Below are 8,439 nucleotides of genomic sequence, written 5' to 3'. Positions count from 1 at the left end.
GTAGTAGTAGTTTGTAGTAGTAGTAGTTAGTAGTATAGTAGTAGTAGTATAGTAGTAGTAGTAGTATAGTAGTATAGTATAGTAGTGTGGTTGTGGTGGTGGTGGTGGTGGGAGGGTGATGGTGGCGGTGGTAGCAATGGTAGTGGTAGTGGTAGAAGTAGTTGTGGTGGTGGTGGTGGCAGTAGTAGTAATAGTAGTAGTAGTAGTAGTAGTAGTAGTAGTGATAGTAGTAGTAGTGATTGTAGCAGTAGTAGTGGTAGTGATAGTAGTAGTAGTGGTAGTGGTAGTGGTAGTAGTAGTAGTAGTAAACATACAGCTAAAAAGCACAGAAGAATATCAGTAGCCGCAACGGAATTGCTAGATCCTGATCTCTGTGTGTCATTGCATGCCATCAGCAGCAGGCATCCACTATCGACTGCATGCTTAGGTAAACTTAGCCGCCACCAATTTATAAAAAAAAACAGCGATTAATAAATCATCGACGTTTCAAATAGGTGACATCATCATCATCATCATCATCATTTAACATCCGCTTTCCATGCTAGCATGGGTTGGACGGTTCGACCGGGGTCTGTGAAGCCAGAAGGCTGCACCAGGCTCCAGTCTGATCTGGCAGAGTTTCTACAGCTGGATGCCCTTCCTAACGCCAACCACTCTGAGAGTGTAGTGGGTGCTTTTACGTGTCACTGGCACGAGGGCCAGTCAGGCGGTACGAGCAACGGCCACACTCAAATGGTGCTTTTTTATGTGCCACCTGCACAGGAGCCAGTCCAGCGGCACTGGCAATGACCTCACTCGAATGTTTTTTTCATGTGCCACCAGGACAAGTGCTAGTAAGGTGACGCAGGTAACGATCACGCTCGAAAGGTGTTTTTAACGTGCCATCGGCAAGGAGGCCGGCATGTTGGCATATTGGGTAAAAATTTGTTATTAGCAACAGAAGCAGTATTTGGAGAGTATTGTAGTTCACTTGAAGCATTGTGTATTGTTTGTAAAGAATAAAAAGTTTTGAATGGTACAACATTGCACAGATCTTTTCGGTTTGAACGGCAGTTTTTCCTAGCGGTGTCATATGAAATTGTCACCCATAATTATGACCCTAGTATCGATCTATTGCATTTCAATCTGTTTTAGGGTTAGGGTTAGAGTTAGGGTTAGTTAGGGTTAGGGTTAGGGTTGTGTTGGGACAATAAAACAGCTCATTGAAGGCGTATTATGATTCTACACGTTTAATTACGCGGAACGTGTGTAGCGGAGTGATGCACACTGTGCCTATTCGCTTTACTCACAATTCATACTGTTTACTATATGCGCTTAACAAAATAGTACTAATAATTGGGATGTATTGATATATACGTATACCTCTACGCATACACATAGACATGGGATCTTTTCGGTTTGAACGGCAGTTTTTTCTAGCGGTGTCATATGAAATTGTCACCCATAATTATGACCCTAGTATCGATCTATTGCATTTCAATCTGTTTTAGGGTTAGGGTTAGGGGTGAGGGGAAGGGTATCTTTTTTTCTTCAGAAATGTAAATAAACCCAATCTGTTTCTTAAACAAGGGACATATTCATATGGCACAGAATGTTTTTTTACCTCAATAGACGTCATTGATGGTTGAAATTGCAGAAATTGAAGAAAAAAACAACAATATCTTACAAACTACAGAATTTTCTCAAGAAAGCCAAGAAAAAAGATGTTTTATAAACACATTCTACCAGTATACGAAGTTTAAAATTTTTTAGTTACCTAGAAATTATTTTTAAAAACTGCCGGTCAAACCGAAAAGATCCTAATGCACTATAATACAGTCAATGGGCTATATACCTGTTGTAATTTAGTCAACCATAGTCTGATATATTTTGGAATAATATTCCTTCATGTAAGAGAATCTTCCGTTTCGCGACCGTTGCCAGCACCGCCCCGTTTCGTGTCCGTTGCCAGCCTCGCCTGGCACATAAAAAGCACCATCCGTTCGTGGCCGTTTACCAGCTCTGTCTGGCACCTGTGCGGGTGGAACGTAAAAAGCACCCACTACACTCACGGAGTGGTTGGCGTTAGGAAGGGCATCCAGCCATAGAAACTCTGCCAGATTTGACTGGGCCTGATGAAGCCTTCTGGCTTCACAGACCCCAGTAGAACCGTCCAACCCATGCTAGCATGGAAAACGGACGCTAAACGATGATGATGATGATGATTCTTAGAAGGAGTCGCTGCTATAATCTGTTTTTTAACGGCTTTTCTGTTTTATTTGTTGGAAGCATAGCTTTCTGTATATTTTGCTTCTACTAAAATAGTTCACATCCACCAAGCTGCATGCTGTGTTTTCAGCATGCTTTGGCTGGGGACCCTGCGTCAGAATAGACCTGGCAAATAATATTGGTTTCAAGTTTTAGCACAAGGCCAGAAATTTTGTGAGGGAAGGGGGCAAGTTAGTTATGTCAGTTTCATATTTCTTTACTGCCCACAAGGGGCTAAACATAGAGGGGACAAAGAAGGACAGACAAACGGATTAAGTCGATTACATCGACCCCAGTGCATAATTGGTACTTAATTTATCGACCCCGAAAGGATGAAAAGCAAAGTCAACCTCGGCGGAATTTGAACTCAGAACATAACGGCAGACAAAATACCTATTTCTTTACTACCCACAAGGGGCTAAACACAGAGAGGACAAACAAGGACAGACAAATGGATTAAGTCGATTATATCGACCCCAGTGCGTAACTGGTACTTATTTAATCAATCCCAAAAGGATGAAAGGCAAAGTTGACCTCGGCAGAATTTGAACTCAGAACGTAGCGGCAGACAAAATACCTATTTCTTTACTACCCACAAGGGGCTAAACACAGAGAGGACAAACAAGGACAGACAAATGGATTAAGTCGATTACATCGACCCCAGTGCGTAACTGGTACTTAATTTATCGACCCCGAAAGGATGAAAGTCAAAGTCAACCTCGGTGGAATTTGAACTCAGATCATAATGACAGACGAAATACCTATTTCTTTACTACCCACAAGGGGCTAAACACAGAGAGGACAAACAAGGACAGACGAATGGATTAAGTCGATTATATCGACCCCAGTGCATAACTGGTACTTATTTAATCGATCCCAAAAGGATGAAAGGCAAAGTTGACCTCGGAGGAATTTGAACTCAGAACATAACGGCAGACAAAATACCTATTTCTTTACTACCCACAAGGGGCTAAACACAGAGGGGATATTTTTGATTTTTAACCTCGTATATAGTATGCACTAGGGATTTTGACCTTTAAATTTTGGGGAAAAAATGCAGATTATACTCGAGGATTTACGGTACTGCGGTTTCTTGAGTAGACAGCAAGGTTTACTTAGCTTCGTGCCACAAAACCACGATGACAAATAAGGCTTCTGTTTAGGGGAGCAGCATTTTGCCAGCATGTTTGTGTGTGTATGTATGTATGCTGTTTGTATATACGTATGTATGTGTGTACGTGTGTGTGTGTGTGTGTGTGTGTGTGTGTGTTTCTGTCCACCACGTCTTGACCCACTGCCTGACAATTGCTGTTGGTTTGTTTACATCCCCATAACAGAGCACTTTGACATAAACAACCAACAGAATAAATACCAGAATAAGTAACAGAATAATAAGAAGGCGGCGAGCTGGCAGAATGGTTAGCATGCTGGGTGAAATGCTTAGTGGTATTTCATCTGCCATTACGTTCTGAGTTCAAATTCCACCGAGGTTGACTTTGCCTTTCATCCTTTCGGGGTTGATAAATTAAGTACCAGTTATGCACTGGGGGTCAATGGAATCGACTTAATCCCTTTGTCTGTCCTTGTTTGTCCCCTCTATAACCTTTGGCCCACCTTATATACATATATATATATAATGTATATATATATATATATATGTATTTGCCCATATAATACAGTAAATGAATTGATTACATTGCAATCATTAACATTTATGTATTAACTTTGTTGGGTACTTCACTAGCAGTATATTGGATATATGTTATCCCATAGAGGGTTGCATTTACAACCCCTATCTCAATTTGTATCTATATATATATATATATATATATATGTACGTATATATGTATGTGTATATATATATATATATATATATATATATATATATATATATATATATATATAATATATATATATATGTATATATATATATATATATATATATATGTATATGTATATATATATATATATATATATATGTATATGTATATATATATATATATATTATATATATATATATATATATATATATATACAACTTATAGAAATAAGGGCAAACGAAAAAATTTCTAATGCCAAATATGCCGAAAATTGGACATATTTTTCACAATACACATGCTACTCGAAAAAAAAGCCGACAGAAATTTCTAAAAAATTCCATTATTACCATATCAGACCGATTTCAGGGTTAGTTTGTCAGAACCCTCCGTCAGTGATAAATGTGGCAAAGAAATAAATGAAATACTTACTCATACCCATGGGTATGAGTAAGTATTTCATTTCATTTATTTCGATATGGTAATAATGGAATTTTTTAGAAATTTCTGTCGGCTTTTTTTTCGAGTAGCATGTGTATTGTGAAAAATTATATGGTTATGAACAATATGTCCAATTTTCAGCATATTTGGCATTAGAAATTTTTTCGTTTGCCTTTATTTATAAGATGTTTATAATTTTAACCATTAAAGGTATTTTTTAATATACTGGCCATTGATAAATTTTTTTTTTTCAAAATAATTTTATCCTACATTAAATATATATATATATCATCATCATCATCATCATCGTCGTTTAACATCCGTTCTCCATGCTAGCATGGGTTATATATATATATATACATAAACATAGTCAAAATGCGATAAAATAAATTATTATCGCCGGTGATCTAGCACAAAAGACATTTTAGCCATAGGCCATATGTTATTCATATATAAGTACATTAAAAGGCTTCCAGAAGAAGAAGTGAGTACTAGACGAAACTGCAGTATAAGATGAACCAAGTTTGTAAAGGTTTTTAATTTTCTTTTCACTAAATTTATATATATATATATATATATATATATATTATATATATATATATATGTTTAGCCCCTTGTGGGCAATAAAGAAATAAAAATAAGTACCAGGCTTTCATGAAAAAAAAGGGGGAAATAGTACCTACTGGGGTCAATTTGTATGGCTAAAAGAAAAAAACTCTCAGAGCAGTGCCCCAGGATGGCCACAGTTCAATGGTTGAAACAAGTTAAGGAAAAAGGATAACAGATAAAAAATACAAACTTGTCAAAAATGTGACGAGGAAAACGGTGAGCGAGAAACAAATGGAAGGCATATTGGTCGTGTTCCGTTACAAAGAACTCCTGTTCTGGTTCTCAGGTAGATTAAAAGTGGACAAAATTGACTGAAAATGTTGCTTTTATATCTCAGGTAAACAACACAGTCTTTCGTTTCATTCTGACTTCTGAATGCATTCTTCATAAAAGGCAGGTGTGAATAAGAATATGTATGCATGTAGAGATATATAGATATATAAATATATATATGCATATATATATATATATGTGTGTGTGTGTGTGTATATATATATATAATATATATATAGAGAGAGAGAGGAGAGAGGGAGAGAGAGAAAGCGTGAGAGATATACATATATATATGTACATATGTGTATATATGTGTGTATGTGTGTGTGTGTGTATAAATATATATATGTATATATATATATATATATATATAGAGAGAGAGAGAGAGAGAGGAGAGAGGAAGAGAGAGAAAGCGAGAGAGATATACATATATATATGTACATATGTGTATATATGTGTGTATATGTGTGTGTGAGTGTGTATAAATATGTATATGTATATATGTGTGTGTGTATATGTATATGTGTATATATATATATATATATAGAGAGAGAGAGAGAGAGGAGAAAGGGAGAGAGAGAGAAAGCGAGAGAGATATACATATATATATGTACATATGTGTATGTGTGTGTGGTGTGTGTGCTTTTATGTCCCACAAAAGGACAGCCTTTCTATGAATGTCAGTGTAAAGAAAGAATTCTTCACAAAATATGTGTGTGTGTTTGTGCACGTGCATGCATGTGAATTCATGCATACGTGTGTGTGTGTGTGTGTGTGTTTTCTGACTCAAAACAGCTGGTAGTAAAAGAAAAAGAAATCACAAAAGAGGAAAAAATATATTTTTTGTTCTAACAGAAAGGCCATTTTCTTGTTGGCTTTTTCAACAACTCTGAATAATAATGATTCTAAGGGGCCTTTTTGTTGTTTTGTTTCAAACAAATGCTTTGAGAGTTCAAATTGCGAATTATTACAACAAACCTACAATGTTTATCATGTATTATATATATATATGTATCATATCATATCCCTTTTAGCATTTCTTTTTAGTACCAAAGAATGAAAAAGGTATTTACCTCTCTTTCTTTCTCACTCTCTCTCCCTCTCTCAAACTGTCTATCTATCTATCTATCTATCTATCTATCTATCTATCCATCCATCTATCTATCTATCGATCTATCTATTCCTTTGTCTATCTATCTATCTATCTATCTATCTATATGTCTATCTATCTGTTTATCTTTCTATCTACATGTCAACCCCTCTGTTTGTTCATATATCTTATTTCTTTACTTCCCACAAAGGGCTAAGCACAGAGGGGACAAACAAGGACAGACAAACGGATTAAGTCGATTATATCGACCCCAGTGCGTAATTGGTACTTAATTTATCGACCCCAAAAGGATGAAAGGCAAAGTCGACCTCGCCAGAATTTGAACTCTGGGTCATCGGGAGAGAATGTGCGCCGTTTCGGGGTCTGCCTCTTTATGGCATCAATGCACACCGCCCCACCCCTCACTGATATGAGGCCCCACTTGCTAGATCAACTGGTTATTAAATATAACTGAATATTCCTCTAGCCATCTCTCATTGTCTCTTTTTAACCAAATCAAGTACCAAAGCTTATAGTTTGCAAAAAGACACTGCAAGACATCTGACAATAGTTTTGCAGTCTGTTCTCACAGAGTCAACCAGAGCAAGTAAGAACAAGAAGTTTGAGAAGTAAAATAATAATAATAATAATAACAAGAGCACTCAGAGAGCACAAGCCTCTACCAAGGCAACAGCAACGTCCTCTCAACGATTAGCCAGAGATGACTTTTAAAATGAGAATATCTGAAATAAACTCAATGGCTCTTGCAAATGAGAATACTAAAAATGAACCTGGCCATCCTCAAAAATTAAGTAAAAAAAAAACAGGGAAAATAATCCAAATCCATCCAGCGGTTCTTGAGATATCTTGTCCATGGACAAACAACAAATACGACTGAAAACAATACCTCCACCTTTGCTAAGGCAGAGGTAATAATAATAATAATAATAATAATAATAATAATAATAATAACAACAATAATAATAATAATAATATGGCAGAAATCCAAAAGATAGTGCTCATGGGAAGTGCTCATATCCTATGCAAAATACTTTCTATGTAATCTCAAGTTTTAAAACAAACATAATTTTCGTATGGTTTTTTAGGCATTCACTAGTACAACACTAAGTACAAAACCAAATATATGGCACTCTAGGCATAAAAACAACACAAACTTCCAACTTGAGGTCTCTGGGTAAGACTTTGAGCCAACTTGTACAAATATAAAGCAAAAGTCAAACAGAATAATAATAATAATAATAATAATAATAATAATAATAATAATAATAATAATAATAATAATACAACAACAACAACAACAATAATAGTAATAATTATAATAGTCCTTTAATAGTGACTAATAATGATGTCAATAAAAGTCAAAGAATCATAGTCGTGAAAATCAGTTTTTGCTTGTTGATGGTTTGTGTTAAGTTTGAAGTCACCTGAAACCTTAGTCTTCACTTCTCACGGCACACAAGTACACGTCTTTTGTATATGTGCGCCTGTGTTTTGTATTGTGTGTGTGTGTGTATATATTTACATATGCATGTGTGTGGGTATGTGGGTGTATTCATACATATATAAATAGATGGATGGATAAATAGATAGACAAGCAGGTAGGTAGACAGACAGATAGATAGGCAGACAGATAGACAGATAGACAGACAGACAGACAGACAGATGGGCACACAGCAAGACAGATAGATAGATAGATAGATAGATAGGTAGGTAGGTAGGTAGTAGGTAAGTAGATAGATAGATAGATAGATAGATAGATAGATAGATAGATAGATAGATAGATAGCTAGATAGATAGATTGAGAGAGAGAGAGAGAGAGATAGATGGTGGTGATGATGGCGATGATGATGATGATGATAATGATGAAGACTACAATGACAATGATGACAATGACGACGACGACGATGATGATGATGATGATGATGGTGGTGGTGATGAATC

The sequence above is a fragment of the Octopus sinensis genome, linkage group LG28 (assembly GCF_006345805.1).
Source record: "Octopus sinensis linkage group LG28, ASM634580v1, whole genome shotgun sequence".
Lineage (NCBI taxonomy): Eukaryota > Metazoa > Mollusca > Cephalopoda > Octopoda > Octopodidae > Octopus > Octopus sinensis.
This window is presented reverse-complemented; position numbering follows the sequence as displayed.